Consider the following 21,807-nt stretch of genomic DNA (forward strand, 5'->3'; position numbering starts at 1 on the left):
TCCATGATTCATTGTTTGTGTATAACACCCAGTGCTCCATGCACTACCACTACGTGCCCTCCTTAATACCCATCACCGGCCTATCTCAATCCCCCACCCCCCTCCCCTCTAAAATCCTCAGTTTGTTTCCCAGAGTCCATAGTCTCTCGTGGTTCCTTTCCCCCTCTGTGTGTTTGTTTATTTATTTATTTATTTATTTATTTATTTATTTATTTATTATTCTCAAGCCTATACATCATCTTGATGATTGTTACTCTGAAATCCATTTCTGACAACTTGGTTATATCCATATCCATTAGTTCTGCGGCAGAAGCCACAGTCTGTTTCTTTCCCTTGTTGGGGGTTCCTCCTCCTTGTCATTCTGATGAGGAGAGGTTGCAGGGATGTACAGAGTCCAAATTATTGACCATGACCCAAGCAAGATGCACCTGTTTTATAGGGACCTTAGAGATGTAGGCTTCTTGATTCTTCAGCCTGCCTCCTGCGGGAGGGGCCTGCCGCGCCGATACTCAGGCGACCCTGTTTGGGTAGAGTCTCCCTGTCCCCTGGGAGGGGGGAGGGGGTGGGCACAATGTGAACCGGTATTTCCAGGCTTTTGTTCTCTGGCGGCTTTTCCTGGCAGTTTTCTGTGCCTCTTCTGAGAGTCAGAGCAGCAGTGGCTGTATCCTAGCCTCTGTCTCAGGAACAGAGAGATCGCAGTCTGCTCTCCACTGAGCTCGCCAGGCCACACTGACTCCGTGATTCTGTCGGTGCTGCTAAAAACCCGCAGCGTCCTGGGCTGTGCGCCACAGCCGCTCTTCCAGTCCTCGCTCTCAGGGCCTGAACGTCTCTGTCTTTTGTGCTTCTAACACCGCCAGCCGCCCCCCCCTTCCCACGCTCTCCGCAGCTCCCAGTTTCAGTCTGGTTCGCACTCCCACTCCCCATCTCCCGGTTGCAGTCTGATCCCGCCGGCACTCCCAGCTCCCAGTTTTCAGTCTGGTCGCCTGCACTCCCAAACTCCCGGTTTCAGTCTGGTTTGCCGGCTGCTACTGGTCCAGGAGCCCGACCTGCTCCCCATCGCAGGTGGCTTCGGCTTCCAGGCGGCCGAACACCATAGGTGCTCCCTCCCCCTCCGTGTATCCTCCGATATCTGTGCGCGGATTCACGGCTCCCGCTTCGTACCTCAATACTCAGGGCCGGAGATGTTCATCTGTAGAGATCCAGATATACCTTCCTGCGTCGCAGGCTCATTCCCTGGGTGTTCAGGATGGTCTGGTACATATCCGGCTTGATTCGGGGGACCAGCTGAAAAAGGGGTTCCCTACTCCTCCGCCATCTTTCCCCTCCTCCTCAGTCATTATTTCTTTAAATAAATTTTCTGCTCCTTTCTTTCTTATCCTTCAGGGACTCCCATTGGGCAAAAAATTGTTTTACTTAAGATTGTCCTGTAATTCACACACTTTCTTCAGTCTTTTCATTCTTTTTTTTTTCTTTTTTCTCTTCTGCTTGGATAATTTCAAATAACCTCTCTTTGAGATTACAGATTCTTTCTCCTATATAATCAAGCCTGACATTGATGTTTTCTACTGCATTTTTCATTCCATCCATTGTATTCATCTCCAGAATTTCCATGGTTCCTTTTAACAATTTCTTTCTGTTGAAATTCTCATTTTGTTTATGTATTGTTTTTCTGATTTTGTTGATTTGCCTATCTGTGTCTTCTTGTAGCCCACTGAACTTCCTTAAAATAATAATTTTGAAAGTGGTTGTCCAGTAATGCACAGACAATCAGTTCTTTCAGGTTAGTCACTGGAAAAATTGCGTTCCTTTGGTAGTATAATGTTTCCTTGATCTTTCATCTTTCTTACAGTCTTGGGTTAATGTCTGCATAGTCAATGATGCAGTCATCCGTTCCATATTTTATGCACTAGTTTTAAGCTTTTATTTGAATTATTGGTAGTTAACTTACAGTGTAATATTAGTTTCAGGTGCACAATATAGTGATTCCACACTTCCATACATCACCCCGTGCTGATCAAACAGGTGCACTCCTTAATCCCCATTACCTATTAACCCCATTCTCCCACCCACCTTCCCTATCAGTTTGTTCTCTATAGTTCAGAGTCTGTTTCTTGGTTTGCCTCTCTCTATTTTTTTTTAAAGATTTTATTTATTTATTTGACAGAGATAGAGACAGCCAGCGAGAGAGGGAACACAAGCAGGGGGAGTGGGAGATCCCATAACGGCGGGATCACGCCCTGAGCCGAAGGCAGACGCTTAACCGCTGTGCCACCCAGACGCTCCTGCCTCTCTATATTTTTTATCCCTTTTCTCATTTGTTTTGTTTCTTAAATTCCACACATGACTGAAATTATATGATATTTGTCCTTCCCTGACCAACTTATTTCATTTAGTGTTATACTCTCTAGCTCCATCCATGTTGCAAATGGCAAGATTTTATTATTTTTATGGCTGAGTAATATTCCATTTTATATATATAATTTTTATCCATTCTTCTATCACTGGACACTTGGGCTGTTTCCATAATTTGGCTGTTGTTGATAATGCTACTATAAACATTGGGGTGCATGTATCCCTTTGAATTAGTATTTTTGTATCCTTTAGGTAAATACCTAGTAGTACAATTGCTGGATCACAGAATAGTTCTATTTTTAACTGTTTCAGGAACCTCCATATTGTTTTCCAGACTGGCGGCACTAGTTTGCATTCACAACAGTGCACAAGGGCTCTGCTTTCTCCACATCCCAGCCAACACCTGTTCTTTCTTGTGTTGTTGATTTTAGCTATTCTGACAGTTGTAAGGTGATATCTCTTTGTAGTTTTGATTTGTATTTCCCTAATGACGAGTCATGTTGAGTACCTTTTCATGTGTCTGTCAGCCATCTGGATGTCTTCTTTGGAAAATACCTGTTCAGTTTTCTGACCATTTCTTAATAGGATTATTCATTTTGAGGAGGTACTGAGTTTTATAGATTTTATATTTTGGATACTAACCCTTTATCCAATATATCATTTGCAAATATATTCTCCCATTCTGTAGGTTACCTTTTCATTGTGTTGACTGTGTCCTTCACTATGCAGAAGTTTATTATTATTATTATTATTTATTATTTTGATAAGCTCCCAATGGTTTATTATTCCCTTTGTTTCCCTTGCCTCAGGAGACATATCTAGAAAGTTGTTATGGCAGATGTCAAAGACATTGTTGCCTATGTTCTCTTGATTTTTGTGGTTTCAGAGCTCACATTTAGGTCTTTCTTCCATTTTGAATTTATTTTCATGTATGGTGTAAGAAAGTGGTGCAGTTTCATTCCTTCCATGTTGCTGTCCAGTTTTCCCAACACCGTTTGTTGAGGAGACACTTATTTCCCCATTGGATATTCTTTCCTGCTTTGTTGAAGATTAATTGGCCATACAGTTGTGGGTTCACTTCTAGGTTTTCCTTTCTTTTTCCCCCCTTTGGTGCAAAAAGTCTTTAACAAAAAAATTTTTTTTTGTTCTGTTAGTCACCGTAGAGTACATCATTAGTTTTTGATGTAGTGTTCCATGATTCATTGTTTGCATATAACACCCAGTGCTCCATGCAATACATGCTCTCCTTAATACCCACCACCAGGCTAACCCATCCCCCACCCTCCTCCCCTCTAAAACCCTCAGTTTGCTTCCCAGAGTTCATAGTCTCTCATGGTTCATCTTCCCCTCTGATTTCCCCTTCTTCATTTTTCTCTTCCTTTTCCTAATGTCCTCCCTGCTATTCCTTTTGTTCCACAAATAAGTGAAACCATATGATAATTGTCTTTCTCTGCTTGACTTATTTCGCTTATCATAATCCCCTCCAGTTCCATCCATGTTGATGCAAATGTTGGGTAATCATCCTTTCTGATGGCTGAGTAATATTCCATTGTATATATGGACCACATCTTCTTTATCCAGTCATCTGCCGAGGAGCCAAGATGCCTCCTTCCACGATTTAGCTATTGTGGACAATGCTGCTATGAAAACTGGGGTGCACATGGTCTTTCTTTTCACTACATCTGTATGGGTTTTCTATTCTGTTCCATTGATCTATGTGTATATTTTCGTGCCAGTACCATACTGCTTTGATTACTATAGTTTCATAATATAATTTGAAGTCCAGAATTGTGATGCCTTCAGCTTTGTTTTTTCTATTTCAAGGTTGCTTTGACTATTCCAAGTCTTTTGAAGTTCCATACAAATTTTAGGGTTGTTTGTTCTAGCTCTGTAAAAAATGCTGTTGGTATTTTGATAGGGATTGCATTAAATGTGTAGATTGCCTTTGAGGGTATGGACATTTTAACAATATTTGTTTTTCCAATCTATGAGTATGGAATGTCTTTCCATTTTTTTGTGTCATCTTTAATTTTGTTCATCAACAATTTATAGTTTTCAGAGGACAGGTCTTTCACTTCTTTGGTTAGGTTTATTCCTAGGTATTCTATTGTTTTTGGTGCAATTGTAAATGGGATTGATTCCTTGATTTCTCTTTCTGATTCATTATTAGTCCTAGAAATGCAACAGTTTTCTGTACATTGATTTTCTATCCTGTGACTTTACTGAATTCATTTATCAGTTCTAACAGTTTTTTGGTGGAGTCTTTGGGTTTTCTATATAGAGTATCATGTCATCTGCAAATAATGAAAGTTTTATTTTTTTTCCTTTCTCATTTGGATGCCTTTTATTTGTTTTTGTTGTCTGAGACTGCTAGGACTTCCAGTACTATATTAAATAATAGTGGTGAGAGTGGAATCCCCATCTTGTTCCTGACCATACAGGAGAAGCTCTTAGTTCTTCCCAATTGAGTATGATAGTATTAGCTGTGGGTTTTTCATAGATGGTTTCTATTATGTTGAGGTATGTGCCCTCTAACCCTGCCTTGTTCAGGGTTTTTATCATGAATGAATGTTGTACTTTGTCAAATGCTTTTTCTGCATCTATTGAAATGATCATAAGCTTCTTATCCTTTTTTTATTAATGTGGTGTATCACATTGATTGATACACAAATATTGAACCACCCTTGCAATCCAGAAATAAATCCCACTTGACTGTGGTGCATGATTCTTCATTTTCTATTTCTCGGAATAGTTTAAGAAGAATAGCTATTAACTCTTCATTAAATGTCCGGTAAAATTTGCCTGTGAATTCATCTGGCTCTGGAGTTTTGTTTGTGGGAAGATTTTTTATTGCTGGTTCAAATTCTTTGCTAGTTATCAGTCCGTTCAGTTTTCTATTTCTTCCTGTTTCAGTTTCGATAATTTATATGCCTCTAGGAATCTTTCCTTTTCTTCCAGATTGTCCAATTTGTTGGCATTTAGTTTTTCATAATATTCTGTTATAATTGTATTTCTGTGGTGTTGGTTGTTATTTCTCCTCTCCCATTTGTGATTTCATTTACTTGAGTCCTTTCTCCTGTTTTGATAAGTCTGGCTTGAGGTTTATCAAAGGAAACTTGGCAAACCAGAAGGGGGTGACGTGATATTCATTCATGATATTGATATTTGTCAATTTATTTAGTTTTTTCAAAGAATCATCTCCTGGTTGCATTGATCTATTCTTTCTTTCTTTTTTTCTTTCTTTCTTTCTTTTTTTTTTTTTGAACTTCTGTATTCTTTATTTCTGCTCTTAGCTTTATTTCTTCTCTCCTTCTGCTTGCCTTACACTTCATTTGTTGTAGCACCTTCAGGTGTAAGGTTAGGTCCTTTATTTGAGGTTTTTCATGCTTCTTGAGACAGGCCTTTTTTGCTATATACTTCCCTCTTAGGACCACTTTTGCTGCATTCCAAAGGTTTTTGACTATTGTGTTTTCATTTTCATATGTTTGCATGTGTTTTACAATTTCGTCTGCTGCCTAACTATAATTCAAGAACTAGAATTTAGATCCACAATGCCAGCCCAATGATCTATAGTCACCTTGACATTAGGGTCTTCCTGGTAAAGGAAACTACACAGAGAAATATGTAATTGACATGATGTAAAGAGGCTTTACTCTTTTTAGGACATATCTCACCAACACTTGAAATCAAATGGCCAAGGGAATCCCCATTTCCAGTTGGAAATGTCCATACCCTGTGCAGCCTGATGAAGCCTATGTCACTGTCTCACAGCCTGGAAGTTTACCACAAAAGATTCGCTGTCAAAAATAATGACGTTAGGAGTGGTCAGGACAAGACATAGACTTATGTATTGTGGTGGTGGTATGGTGATTTGTTATTGTTTTAAGAAACCAAGAAAAGAAAGTTCAGACTCAATCTTCAGCTTTAAACACCTCTTAACTAAACAATTCACTAAATGGAAATTGAAAACACCTGTGACCAACCCAACACTGGCTATTACACAGAGGCCAAGCCTGGAGATAGATGTGAAAACCAGGGTGTGTGGCGAGATGAAAGGATTTGCTCAGGGCCCCACGATTGTGAACAGCATTGGCAGGACCTCAGTCTAAGTCCTAAACACAGCCTGAGAGATGATGTCAAGCAGGCGGTGTGATACCCTGAAAAGATCTGGATGCCAAAAACAAGGATTGGTAAAAATCCAGTACATGGCAGCTAACTTGACCAGAAACACAACTTTCTCTTTACAAGAGATGGGAGCTGCCTTCTGCTACAAAGAGCATTTTCCACTCTACAAGCACCATTGAATCCTATTTGTTCATTCGTGGAGATGTATGAGTGGGGTACATCTTACAATGAGCTTACAGACAGCAAGACCCAAGCCAACTTTATGGACAATGACAGTTCATGGCATGCTGAGATGTATGCTCCATGAAAAAGAGAAAATGTCATGGTTCCTTTGGAAAAGAAAATATGTCAGCATTCCAGAGGGGGAAAAATAATAGTGACACAGAACTTATCTAATGTATTACAGTTATGATAATTCTTACTGTGTGGTATTGACACTGAAGTCAATGAAAGAGATCAATGGGATAGAATTAGCAGTCCAGAAAGAAATCTCTGTGGGAATTTAGAATGTAATAAAGATGACATCTCAAAGTGGTAGGAAAAAGATTTAATACATACAATAATTTGCCATCCACTGGGAAAAGTTAAATTTAGATCATGAGCCTGATACCATAAACAAAACTGAATCCTAGATGGTTTAATAAGCTAAATGCACAAAAACCATATAAGTAATAGAAGAAACTATATTTTTAATGTTTTATAATGGGGTTGGGAAAAGCATGACATGAAATCTAGAAACTATAATAGAACAAGACCAAGTGATTTGATGATCATTTATATTCTTTAAGCCTGTGTATAGCAAGTACACCAATGAAAGTTACCCTTTATGTCATTATCAGATGATTTCACTCATACATGGAATTTAAGAAACAAAACAAATGAACCAAGAAAAAAAGACAAACAAAAAGGAAAGAAACAACAACAGCAACAAAACAAGGCTCCTGGGGCACCTGGGTGGCTCAGATGGTCAAGCATCTGCCTTCGGCTCAGGTCATGATCCCAGAGTCCTGGGATCAAGCCCCACATTGGGCTCCCTGCTCAGTGGGGAGCTTGCTTCGCCCTCTCCCTCTGCCAATCTCTCCACTTTTGTTCTCTGGCTTTCTCTGTCTCTTTCTGTCAAATAAATAAATAAAATTAAAAAAAATAGAACTCTTAACTACAGAAAACAAATTGATGGTCAGTCTGGGGGAGGTGGTGGGGAAGAGGTGACACCTGTGTGCTGACCGGAATTAGAATAAAATTTTAAAAAGCCTGATGTGTAGAGGGACTTATAGCTCAGCCAGGACTATCCCAGAGGCAGCTAAGACTACAGACCTTATTTACTCACTGCCCCCACCTCAATGACTGGCAACATTTTTTTCTCAAAGAACTCTCTGAAATAAGGGCTGAGTAGTAAGAATAATAGCTTGTATTCCACTCTCTTTTCAAATTATTTTCTTTGTCATTACCTCATTCCATTTCAAGGGCAGCCCCATGTGGTGGGAAAGCAGGGCAGCTACAGTCATCTCCATTTCACAGACCAGAAAATCGAGGTCTGGCAGTAGGCGGCTGGCCCAGGTCACACACTTGTGTAGCAGAGATGCGGCGGGACTCCAAAGCCCCTTGTTCCTGATTAAAAGCTTTTTTCATGCCATCCTGTGTTCTCCCTGGAATGCTCGTCAATGTTTTAGTGTCTTCAGCAATGAACAGCAAAAACACCCACAGTACCCAGACATTTAAATGTAAACCAGAACATCTGACAGGAGACTACAACCAAACCCTCCCTCAAAGAAATCCGAATGGCAGGTTGCTTACCTCCACCTTCTAGCTTCACACTTAATTCTCTGGGTAGTGTTGCCGTTAAGCCAGCTCTCAATTAACTTTCAGGAGGAAAATGTTCCAGCAGCATTTCTGGGAGTGAGTGGGAGGGAGAGGAGGACTGTGGGCTGGGGTTGGGTGGAAGAAGAACTGGTATCGTGCTCGTTATTCATCTCATTGCATGTCAACACATTTAATTTCTCCGTATTCACTCTTCCTGTGACACTTGAATAGATGCTAACAGCGGATATAACAAGCCAGCCGGCTGGGTGCGTATATGTATGCCTGTAAGGGTGCAGGCAGTTCCACTTAATTTATAATCATTTTTATTTCATTGAAAGACTCAGTGTCGTAAGGTTCTATTAACTTACGTGCTCTATAGTATAGATTCACTTTATTGAAGATAATGGAGAGGGACAGCCTCCCACAGATCACTACAGAGGGCCTTTCTCCTGGAATGACAGTTAGGCACGGTGTCACGAGATGGCATCACAAAATGGGCCATGATCTTGATATAATTATACTTTATGGATTTTAAAGTGATCTCCTTCCCTGGAGCCCACCATTAGCAGCTTTCTCAAGCACTTGGCCACGTCAGAGCAGAATGATTCACTCCTGGTTTCTGTAAAACACTGAAGAGAGGCCAGCCTATCCCTCTGGCCATGGAACCAAAAGGAATTAAAGAGAGGCCACCAGCTCAGGCTCCAGGTCATATATCTCCACCACTGACGTTGGTCAAGCTTTATAATTCCAGGGATATTGTTCACTTGCAAACTAGAGAAAAATAGAAATACGTACCTCTTCATGTTGTGTGAGGGTTGAATAAAAAAGAGCATGCAACACTTACGTAGAAGCCTTCAGCCAATGTTAAACGTTACCATTATCATTATTTATTCTCCATAGTTTGGACTGCAAATCTCAGCATACATACTTAATAGGTTTTAAAAAAAGTAAATTCATATAGCTTTTTTTCCAGTGGTAAAACTATGATTAACTTGTTTCTCACCTTGCAAAATTTTACAAAAAAGGAACGTACTTCTAAATAAACATTTGTACAATGGATTTTTTTTTTTTACTCAATCAGACAAACCAACAAAATAACCACAATGTTGCAATGCTAACTGCTCATAACCAGCTCCACATTTTTTTTTTAAATGATTTTCCTTCACCATTTCCATCTTCTTTTTGTGGACTGTGCTTCACACTCAGGGCCAGGTGTTCCACTGGCTTTTCTACAGGTTTCCATTGGGGCTTGATGTTTTCTAATGGCTCCTCCTCATTCGCCATCCTCTCCACCTGTGCTTTTCTTTTCTTTTCTTTTTTTTAATTTTTTTATTATATTATGTTAGTCACCATACAGTACATCCCTGGTTTTTGATGTAAAGTTCGATGATTCATTAGTTGCGTATAACACCCAGCGCACCATGTAATACGTGCCCTCCTTACTACCCATCACCAGCCTATCCCATTCCCCCACCCCCCTCCCCTCTGAAGCCCTCAGTTTGTTTCTCAGAGTCCATAGTCTCTCATGCTTCCACCTGTGCTTTCCTGATGAATGACTGCAGGTTCCCACACCCTCTGCTTACCAGCAACACAGCAATGAAGGAGACTGAGATCTGGGTGTAAACCACATGGCTCCTTCACTCAGGCTGAGCATTCCTCGGTAGAGGCACCACTGATCACAGGAGAGCTACGCTACAGAACTCCTTCCAAGTTTCCAGTAACTGTTCCCTCCTCTTCTCCCTTAGGATCTAGAGGTAATAAGATCTCCCCCCTGCAGCTGCCCTCATTACCCTACACCCTAATCACAGTTTTTTAAAAAATTTATCTTCTAGTCTGTCTTTTCTCTTTTTATTTTTTTATTTAAATTTGATTAGCCAAGGTATCATCATTAGTTTTTGATATAATGTTCAATGATTCATTAGTTGAGTAAAACACCCAGTGCTCATCATATCATGTGTCCTCTTCAATACTCATCACCCAGTTACCCCATTCCCCGACCCCCCTCCCTTTCTACAACCCTCAGTTTCTTTCCCAGAGTCAAGAGTTTCATATGGTTTGTATCACTCCATGATTTCTTCCCATTCAGTTTCCCCCCCCTTCCCCTATGGTCCTCTGCACTATTCCTTATGTTCCACATCTGAGTGAAACCATATGATAATTGTGTTTCTCTGATTCACTTATTTCACTTAGCATAATATCTTCCAGTTCCATCCATGTCGATGTAAATGGTAGGTATTCATCCTTTCTGATGGCTGAGTAATATTCCATTGTATGTATGAACCACAACTTCTTTATCCATTCATCTACTGAAGGACATTTCAGCTTCTTCCATAGTTTGGCTATTGTGGACATTGCTGCTATGAACATTGGGGTACAGGTGCCCCGTCTTTTCACTACATCTGTATCTTTGGAGTATATACCTAGTAGTGCAATTGCTGGGTCCTAGGGTAACTCTATTTTTAACATCTGGAGGAATTTCTATACTGTTCTCCAGAGTAGCTGTACCAGTTTGCATTCCCACCAACAGTGGAAATGGGTTCCTCTTTCTCCACATCCTTGCCAACACCTGTTGTTTTCTGTCTTGTTAACGTTTTCCATTCTAACTGGTCTAAGGTGGTATCTCCTTGTGGTTTTGATTTGTATTTCCCTGATGCCAAGTGATGTGAGGCATTTTTCCATGTGTGTCTCAGCCATTTGTATGTCTTCTTTGGGAAAGTGTCTGTTCATGTCTTCTGCCCATTTCTTGAATGGATTATTTATTTTTGTGGTGTTGAGTTTGAGAAGTTCTTTATAGATCCTGGCTACCAACACTTTATCTGTTGTGTCATTTGCAAATATCTTCTCCCATTCCATGGGTTGACTTTTAGTTTGTTGATTGTTTCCTTCATTGTGTAAAAGCTTTTTATCTTGATGAAGTCCCAACAGTTCATTTTTGCTTTTGTTTCCCTTGCCTTAAGAGATGTTGTGCAAAAAGTTGCTTTGTCCAAGGTCAAAGAGGTTGCTGTCTGTGTTCACCTGTAGGATTTTGATGGATTCCTGTCTCACATTGAGGTCTTTTACCCATTTTGAGTTGATCTTTGTGTATGATGTAAGAGAATGGTCCATTTTCATTCTTCTGCATGTGGCTGTCCAATTTTCCCAGCACCATTTATTGAAGAGACTGTCTTTTTTCCATTGGATATTTTTTTCCTGCTTTGTTGAAGATTAGTTGACCATAGAGTTGAGGGTCCATTTCTGGACTCTCTATTCTGTTCCATTGATCTATGCGTCTCTTTTTGTGCCAATACCATGCTGTCTTAATGAACACAGCTTTGTAATATAGCTTGAAGTCAGGCAGTGTGATCACACTTTTAAATAGTCTTTTCGTAAATTATCCAATAATGTTAACTAACTGATATATTTTGCTTTTCATGTGTTAGCAAATTTCTACTCCTATAATTATGATTCTTTGTTCTTCCCTTTCCTTTTAATATGACTTCCATTGTATTAATCAGCATTCTTATGGTCGAAAATGACAAAAATTCAATTCAAACTCTTCTAATTAAAATAATGATAGTTAAGAAAATACAAACTTTAGACATAACTCTAGGAGCTCAAACAATGTCAAAAGGACTATTTCTCTCTCCATTTCTTATATCGTTTTTCCTCAGTAATGGATTCTCCCAAAGCAAGTTCACCCACATGATAGCAAAAATGGCAACCAATAGCTATGGACTTAACACCATTCTCACAAAACTAATTTTAGTTAAAAAAAAAGAAGTCTCTTACACAGAGATTCCAACAAAAATCGTGGGAATGCTCTGATTGGCTTTCCTTCAATCACATGACCAGATATGGTACTCTGATTGGCCAGATGTGAGTCAAATGCCTTGTAGCCAAGAGGTAGATTAAGCTACTTCTGGATCACAAGGAATGAGAATAATGGGGAAGAGGTAATACTCTAAAGAGACCATAGTCTGCAAAAATAAATGCATATAACCATAAAGCCATAAACTCTTGATAACTCTGACTTCACCAAATGATCCTAAAACTCCTCAGAAATGATATATGCAAAAGGTGCATGGAAAGTCTCCTCTTCACTCTTTTAGGTGAGAGCTACCCCTTTCTCCTGAACAAAAAAGAACACCACTCAAGAACCATCCTTCAGGCAAGCGCAAAGAGACCAAGGGAGTTACACTCCTCACATCACACGGCAAGACACTGGGTGAATTTAGATACACTAAAGGATTCAGGGGTTCCTGGGTGGCTCAGTTGGTTGAGCATCCGACCCATGGTTTCTGCACAGGTCATGATTTGAAGCTTATGGGATGAGCCCTGCATGGCACTCCATGCTGGACATCGAGCCTGCTTAGGTTTCTCTCTCCCTCTCCCTCTACCGCGTTCATGCTNCCCCCTCTTTCCCCCCAAAAAAAAAAAAAAAAAAAAAGATACATCCCTACCTACATCAGGATGGTTCTTTTTTAGTACCAAAGCTAATCCCTATGATTCATCCTGGTACCCACCAGACTTCCTGGGACCAAGGCTCCTCAGGAATCAAGAATGGAGAAGGAAGAAAAAATTACTGCATTGCTGAAGTAGGCCTTCTGAGGAAAAAGTCTCTTTAAAAGACAAGAGTTAATGATCTCAATTATGAAAATCAAAGGGCATACGGAATAAAACCTTAATGATCACCAAAAAACAATATTACCTACCAGGGACCACGTGCTCCATGGTCTAGATTCACGGGATCATGATGTGCGTCAGCCATTGTGCAGATGTGGGGGGACAGTGCCGTGGAAGCCAGCCAGGATCCCTGCCTTCACTGAACTTACAGGCAGAGAATCAAGCAGGCAAGGAGATGAAGTAGAGAAGCAAAATGACAGGGGACACACCGATGGTGTGGGGACATGTGGAAAGGACATCTAACTTAGGCTGAAGGACTCAGGGAAGGCTTCTCAAGGGAATGGTGCTTAGGCCAACACTTAAAGGGGAGGAAGAGTTTGGCAGCAGGCACAGAGTTCCGTTAGGAAGAAAGAGCAGGGATCGTGGGGGAAATGAAGAACCCCACATTCCTTCATTCCTTCAACAAATGTTTACTGAGCAACTACACCAAGTGTATAGTAGCAAACAGGCCAGATGCCTTCACGGAGTTCATGGAAAATGATAAGGAATTCAAAAATAAAAAGACCAGATTGTAGTGAGTACAGCAAGATGAGAGAGAGAATATGGACAGGAGGGTGTGGGAGTGAGTCTTAAGACGGTGGCCGGGCAACATTTGAGGTAAAGCCTGGAGAATGGAAACCAACAGTGCTTTCAGAGCTAGGGGAAGAACATGCTGGAAAGAGGCAACAGCAGGGCAAAGCTGAAGGCAGAGAGGGCTTGGTCTCTTTGGAGAACAGAGGTAGACCACACGGAAGATGAGAAAGAAGGCCATAGTCTATAGGATGTAGGGGGCAAAAGAGAGAGTGGCTTGAGGTGAGGTGGACAGGCTGATCTTGGGGGTCCAAGGTAAGAGTTTCAGTCCAAGTGCCTGGGGAGCATTTGGGAGGTTTTTAATGGGGAGTTATATGACCCATTTTGGCCTGTAGACAAATTGCTCTACCTGCTGGTGGAGAAACAATTGTAGGAAGATCCATTAGGATGTTATCCTAGCGGCCCAGGTGAGAAATGACAATGGTGTGAACACAGTTGGTGGTCATGGAAAAGAAGACATGGAGGGATTTGAAATATATTCCATAGGTAGACGCAGGAATACCAACAGAATTTGGGGAGAGAAAAGGAAAAGTAAACAAAAAAATTAAAAATCACCTGTAGGTTTTAGGCTGAGCAACCAGATTGTGCTGGAGTCTAGTGTCCGCGGTGTGAGTGATGCTGAGGGATGAGGCAGGAGAGGTGCTCAAAAGCCAAATCATAAAGCTCTCTAGAAGTTCCATTAACGAACTGCGTTCCTAAGGGCAGTGGGAAGCCCTTTGAACAGTTTGAAGAGATTACTTAATTGTTCTTATTGTGGTTGTTTTATTTATTTATTTATTTATTTTAAAGATTTTATTTATTTATTTATTTGACAGAGATAGAGACAGCCAGCGAGAGAGGGAACACAAGCAGGGGGAGTGGGAGAGGAAGAAGCAGGCTCATAGCAGAGGAGCCTGATGTGGGGCTCGATCCCAGAACGCCGGGATCACGCCCTGAGCCGAAGGCAGACGCTTAACCGCTGTGCCACCCAGGCGCCCCTTATTGTGGTTGTTTTATATACATTGTTCTGGAGATCTTACTAGAAAGGGGCAGGAATGGTGATAGGAGGAAAACCAGGGTAAGGGGTGTTGATGTCTTAAGGCAAGCAAGAGCAGCAATGCCCTTTGGAATTTAGTGTGTTCTGTTGTTCTGCTTCTAATGACGGTAGTACACACGAAGTACCCTTAGCACCTGAGAACTTGCACTACGGTTCATATCCTTTCCCATTTGGGGACTAAGGGTGGAGGTCCGTCCTTGCAGGGTCTCCACCCCACCCCCACAACCTGTAGACTGCAGAATTCCACCTGCTAGCAAGCTGCACAGGACTCCACTTTCCTACCTAGCCTGACGGTATTTACACTCCCCCAGGAAACACCAAAAAAAAGATGAAGCAGGGCAAGCTGCTTGGGGAGGGGAGCAATGCTAATTTATGCTAATTTTAAGTTTCAATTTCTTATTGTATTTTTCTTAACAATTAAATTTCTCTTTTAAAAAATCACATTAATTAAACACTGTACTTCTGCTCCCAGCAGTCTAATTATCACAACCATGTAATCTGTTAAAAGAGGTGGATTAAAATGTTTGATTTTAACACATAGCTTTCTAGGACAGTTTCCTAAGTGCCCAACATTTGCCAATTGAAAGGGAAAAAATACGATCATTACTTCTGACCTAAATACTGCCAGAAAATGAGAGCCGTGCCATCCCTTCTTGCACCCTACCCCACCATCCTGCCCGCAGAAGCTGGCCCCTCCAGCAACATGGAGGGGTCTGCAGAGCTTGGTTTGAAACCCCACAGCACTGATACCTGCACCAAGCCCCGGGTCCCGCTACCACGTGCTTTTACGCCCTGCGTCATTAGAGGTGAAGGGCACATGCAAGTTAGAATCTTGGCCTTGTGACTTATCTGTCCGGGCTTTAATTACCTCCGAGTTGGTATTTCATGTGCTAACATATTTACACACTTTGCACTTGGAACCTAGAACTATAGAAGTGCTTGCTATTATTATTATTATTATTATTAAATTTCTGCTACTGTCCAAGGCCTACTCAGGGGAGGTTCCAATGGAACATTTGCTCCATGGTATAAATTTAAGACACTGATTCATTCTCTTAAAGGAATTTGCACTAAAGTGTTAGTCTTAATCATGGTAAAACAAAAGGACATTTCAGGCTGAAGGGAAGGGTGAACGCCCTATAGGAGTTTTTTTCCCTGAGGAACGCTTCCTAAGTGAGCTCCGTCTGTCTGGCCCCCTAGCACCGAGCAAGCCTGGCCACAGTCAGAGGACCCAGCCTGTCACAAAGTTATCTGATGAGCCAACTGTACTAATGCTGAGATACCAGCAAAGCAGGGGCTCTGAGGCAGAAAGAGTGAGAGGAATGCTCCATTCCCATTGATTTTGCAATCAGAAGATCCAGGAAGGAGCTATTTAATCTAGGCATGCACGTACATTTGTGTCATCCAGGAACACACACACACGAATGTGGCCCAGCTCTGAGCAAAGGCTCCCAGAAGAGGAGGAACATTTGTGGGCTGTGAGCATGTAGAAGAAAGTGTTTCCACCCAGGCCACAAGCAAAGGCCTGCGGAAAGATGGCTGGGGGCAGGGCAGGAGGCCCTATCTCTGAGTGGGAGGCCAGGCCAGCCAAGGATGTTGGATTCCGGGCAGGCACCAAGACCGCGCAAAGCCCTAGATCAGAGCAGAAAAAAAGGTAGAGACAGAAAGTTGGGTGCTTTTATGTTAATGAACCCGAGCCACGTCGGATCACTGTTTAGAAAAATGATTAGGTGTTTCTTTTGTTGTTGTTTTTTTCATTCAATCAGTAGATTTAATTATGGGAAAACTGAATAGTATTAAAGCCACAAAAGGCACCAACAGTCCAGGAGACCTGAAAGGGTAAATACAATTATAAATTGTAATGAAACCTAGCAGAGTGCCTTCCAGCCGCTGGTTCAAAGCACTGAGCTCGCTTTGGGAGAGGCGTACACAATGCAGAAACCTATAATTGCTGTGTCAGTCACAACATCCATGCAGAATACCAAATACCACTCCAAGCTTCGGGCTTCCTGGTGCTGGAAGGGGGCATACGGCTACAGTGTTTGCTGGGAGAGCTCCAAGGAATGGGCAGCTCTTTGTCCCTAGCACCTTCAGGACCCCTGCCCAGTCCTCCATTACTCCCCCCCCCCAGAGGTGTGAGCAACACCACCCACCCCAACCCATTTGTTGCCATACACAGAACTTGCAGGCAACAGAGGCTGAGGGAAGGTCTTGGTTTTTCAGCTGCGTCCAGGGCACCCCAACCAATGGCTCCATGAATGTCATTCTCCCTAAAGCAGAACTATTGGATAGAAATATAATGTGAGCCACATATGTACTTTGTTTTGCTTTGGGTTTTGGTTTTCCTCTTTTTTTCTTCAAATTTTTATTTAAATTCTAATTCCTGAAGGGGCACCTGGGTGGCTCAGTTAGGTTTTTTTAAAAAAGATTTTATTTATTTGTTTGGGAGAGAGAGAGAAGGGGGAGGAGCAGAGGGGGAGAGAGAAGGAGGGGTAAAGAATTGGGTGGCTCAGTCGGTTAAGCACCTAACTCTTGTTTGGCTAAGGTCGAGATCTCAGGTTCATGAGATTGAGCCCCGGGTCAGGCTACAGAGTTGGTTTGAGATTCTTTCCCCCTTCTTCTCCCTCCCCCCTGCTCCTCCCTCTTCTCGTCTTCTCTCTCTCTCTCTCAAATAAATACATAAATAAAATAGTTCTAAAATTTCTATTTAGTTAACATCCAGTGCGATATTGATTTCAGGAATAGAATTCAGTGATTCATCACTTACATACAACACCCAGTGCTCATTGTAATAAGTGCCCTCCTTAATATCCATCACCCTTCTAGCCCAACCCCAACCCTCCTCCCTCCATCAAACCTCTGCTTGTTCTTTATGGTTAAGAATCTCTTTGAGTTGGTTTCCCTCTCTCTTTTTCTCTCTTCCCATATATTCATTTGTTGTCTTTCTTAAATTTCACATCTGAGTGAAATCATATGGTATTTGTCTTTCTCTACTGACTTATTTCACTTAACATAATAAACTCTAACTCCAACCACTTCGTTGCAAAAGGCAAGATTTCTTTCTTTCTGATGACTAATATTCCATTGTATATATACCACATCTTATTTAATCATGTATCAGTCAGTGGACATTTGGGCTCTCTCCGTAGTTTGGCTATTGTTGATAATGCTGCTATAAACATTGGAGTGTATGTGCCCCTTTGAATGTGTATTTTTGTATCCTTTGGGTAAGTACCTAGTAATGCAATTGCTAGATTTTTGGATAGTTCTATTTTTAACTTTTTGAGGAACCTCCATACTGTTCTCCAGAGTGGCTGCACGAGTTTGCGTTCCCACCAATGCTGCAAGAACATTTCCTTTTCTTTGCATCCTCACCAACACCTCCTGTTTCTTGTGTTGTTGGTTTTAGCCATTCTGACAGGTGTGAGGTGGTATCTCATCATGGTTTTGATTTGTATTTCCTTCGTGATGAATGATGCTGAGCATCTTTTCATATGTCTGTTGGCCATCTGGATGTCTTCTTTGGAAAAATGTCTATTCGTGTCTTCTGCCCATTTCTTAACTAGATTATTTGGTTTGGGGGTATTGATTTTGGTAAGTTCTTTATAGATTTTTGGATACTAGCCCTTTATCAGATATGTCATTTGCAAATATCTTCTCCCATTCTGTAGGCTGTCTTTTTGTTTTGTTGATTGTTTTTCTTCACTGTGCAGAAGCTTTTTATCTTGATGAATTCCCAGTAGTTCATTTCTGCTTTTGTTTCCCTTGCCTCCTGCAACATGTCTAGTAAGAAGTTGCTACGGCTGAGGTCAAAAAGCCTGTTGCCTGTGTTCTCCTTTAGGATTTTTATAGTTTCAGGTCTCACATTTAGGTCTTTCATCCATTTTGAGTTGATTTTTGTGTACGCTGTGAGAAAGTTGTTCAGTTTCATTCTTCTGCATGCTGCTGTCCAGTTTTCCCAACACCATTTGTTGAAGAGATTGCCTTTTTTCCATTGGATATGATTTCCCACTTTGTCAAAGATTTGTGTGCCCACATGTATAATTTTTAATCTTCTAGTAACCACAGTAAAAACACTTAAAAAAACAGGTGAAATTAATTGTAATAGTATATTTTATTTAACTCAAAACAACCAAAATATTATAATTTAAACATGCAGTCAATATAAAAAATATTGGTGAGATATTTTGACATTTTCCTGTATTTGAAATTAGGTGTGTGTTTTAGGCTTACAGCACATCTCAATCAGACTAGCCACATTTCATGTACTCAGTGGCCACATATAGCTAATGGTACAGCCTAGGGAACAAGACAAACCACTGCTCCCCTGAGCTACCTTGAACCTCGGGCCCTGTGAGCCTGGAGCCCACCTCCCCACCACCACCACCCTTCATGTGAAAGAGAGCCCTGCCTGTGTCAGAAGTCCTGAAGACCAGCACCTAGAACACCCTTATTATGCACTTCCCTCATCTGCCCAGCAGCTATTCTGAGGCCTTTCCAGCCTGGAAAAAATGGCCCAGATGGCCCAAATTGTCCCTGAAACTTTCTCAGGTTGGGGAAAAAAAACCCAAAAAACTTGTCTCTGCATTGACCAAAAACCCACAGGAGACCACTTGGGCAACAAAGATCCAGGATCCTGGAGGCTGGGAGAAAGGAAGGTCAGTGATTTTCCTCCAGGGACTCTGGTGATAAGAGGCAGGGATGCATGGGATCATTGCAGGCAGCTTGTGTGTCCCTTTGTCCACCCAAGTGTCTACCAAAAGCACTTTGGGCACGATATTTACATTATAAGTGGATATTTGATAGCTGGGCCCAGCAGGCCTTCTTGAGGGACTGGATAAAATGCAGCTGCTCTCCACCCTGCCCTGCCAGCCAGTAGAGGGGCTATGTCAGCCCTGCCAGTAGGCTTTGTTTGAAATGCAACTCAGTCTGCCTCCGCTCCCCTGTAGACACTCCACAAAGAGGTCCCACTGAGCAGTTTAATTTCCAGTGGTGATAATAACTGCAGTTGGTGTTCTAGGTGGAAGAGGAGAAAGACCCAGCCTCCTCACTCCCAAGGGAGAGCTGAAACTCCCATGCCCTCCCAGTTCTCCGGGTGGACCTGCTAAAAAAGAATAGCTTCCTTTTGAAGGACTGCAGAACCCCCATCTCTGTCCCCTTTGATTCCAAGGAATCTGGGGTCACCTTCTCTCCTCTCTCTCCCACATGAACTTCCTCTTTCTCTACCCAACTTCTCCTTTCTTTCCATTTTCTAGGAAAAGATGTCCCTTTTTCTGGCCCAAGACAAACTCTACCCTGAGACCCTGAGACCCTGATCCCATCCTCTCACTCCACCAAGCCTCACTTGCCTCAGTCTCCGCTCTTTGCACCTTCAGTCTCTGCTCCATCTCCCTTTCCTTTTCCACAGCGCACAAACAAGCTTCCTCCCTCAGGCACCTCCACCACTCCTTCTGCAACATGCCTTCCTCTCCAGGTTACACCTGCTCCCTTCACACTCCCTCCTCCCTATTCCTTTACAAACTGGCTTTTCACCCCATAGCTCCTGGCACTACTTTCAGAAATCCCTAGGGTCCTGGTCACACAAATTCTAATTCTCATCCACCTCTCAGAGCCACGTGCACCAGGGGCAATGCAGTTGCCCTCACTGCAATCTTTGGGCAGCTCACAGGTCACTATGTCTTCTTCAGGTGGCCACAGTATGCTCTCTGTCCCTCTGAGGGGATCTAGATCCTGTAAGGGGCCTACCACGTATTAAGACCATGAGAGTCTTGATTTCAGGGACTATGACAGCCATCCATTCAGTTACTCATTCAACAGATACTTACTGAACATCTATGTGACAAGAATGGGTCAGGCACTGGAAAATAGGCAAGGAACAAAACAGCAAGGCCTCAGCCCTCATGGAACTCACATTCCAGTTGGAAACAAAAATATGTAAAAGATAAATTTTAAAAGTCAATATAATTGCAGATAGCAGTAAATGCTATAGAGATATAAAATCAAGGTGGTCTGAGAAAGAGAGGTTTATGAGGGAGAAGGGCAATTTATATTAGATGGCCAGGGAAGGCTTCTCTTAGGAAGGGACGTTTAGTCTGAAGCCTGAATAAAATAAGAGGGAGGAACATCAGAATAATGTCAGACCTGTCCACAGAGACCTGGTAAGCCAGAAAGGGCTGGCAAGACATATTCAGGGTACTAAATTAGAAGAACATAGAGCCAGGGGATACTTTACCCAGCAAGGCTGTCATTCAGAATGGATGGAGAGACAAGGAGTTTTCAAGACCAGCAGAAACTGAAAGAAATATGTGGCAACCAAGACAGCCCTGAGAGAAGTATTAAGGGGGTTCTATAAAAGAAGGTTCTATAAAAGACCCCAAGAGTGATGTAGACTGGAAATTTACAGAAACAATCTTTAGAAACAAAGTCTTCACAGGCAACATGATGGCTACAAAATCATATCTTTCAATAATCACTCTCAACATGAATGGCCTAAATGCCCCTATGAAATGGCACAGGGTTGAATATTAGATAAAAAGACATGACCTATCCATATGTGTCTACAAGAGACTCATTTTAGACCTAAAGTCACCTCCAGACTGAAAGTGAGGGGATGGAGAACCATTTTCCATGTCAACTGACCTCAAAAGAAAGCTAAGGTAACAATTCTCATATCAGGCAAACTAGATTTTAAGCTAAAGTCTGTAGTAAGAGATACAGAAGGACACTATATCATTCTTAAATTGCTTATCCAACAAGAAGATCTAACAATTATAAACATCTATGCCCCCAACATGGGAGCAGCCAACTACATAAGTCAACTGTTAACCAAAATTAAGAAACATTGATAATAATACTTTAATAGTAGAAGACCTTAACACTCCACTCTCAGCAACAGACAGATCATCTAAGCAGAAGATTAACAAAGAAACAAGAGCTTTGCATGACACACTGGACCAGATGGACTTCATAGATGTATACAGAACATTCCACTCTAAAACAACAGAATACTCATTCTTCTCAAACGCACATGGAAATTTCTCCAAAATAGACTGCATACTGGGTCACAAATCAGGTCTCAATGGATACTAAAAGACTGAGATTATTCCTTGCATATTCTCAGACCACAATGCTTTAAAACTGGAACTCAATCACAAGAAAAAAATTGGAAGGAATTCAAACACTTGGAAGGTAAAGACCATCACGCTTAAGAATGTTTGGGTCAATGAGGAAATTAAAGAAGAACTTAAACAATTTATGAAAAC

Source organism: Ailuropoda melanoleuca, chromosome 12, assembly GCF_002007445.2.
Source record: "Ailuropoda melanoleuca isolate Jingjing chromosome 12, ASM200744v2, whole genome shotgun sequence".
NCBI classification, from domain to species: Eukaryota; Metazoa; Chordata; class Mammalia; order Carnivora; family Ursidae; genus Ailuropoda; species Ailuropoda melanoleuca.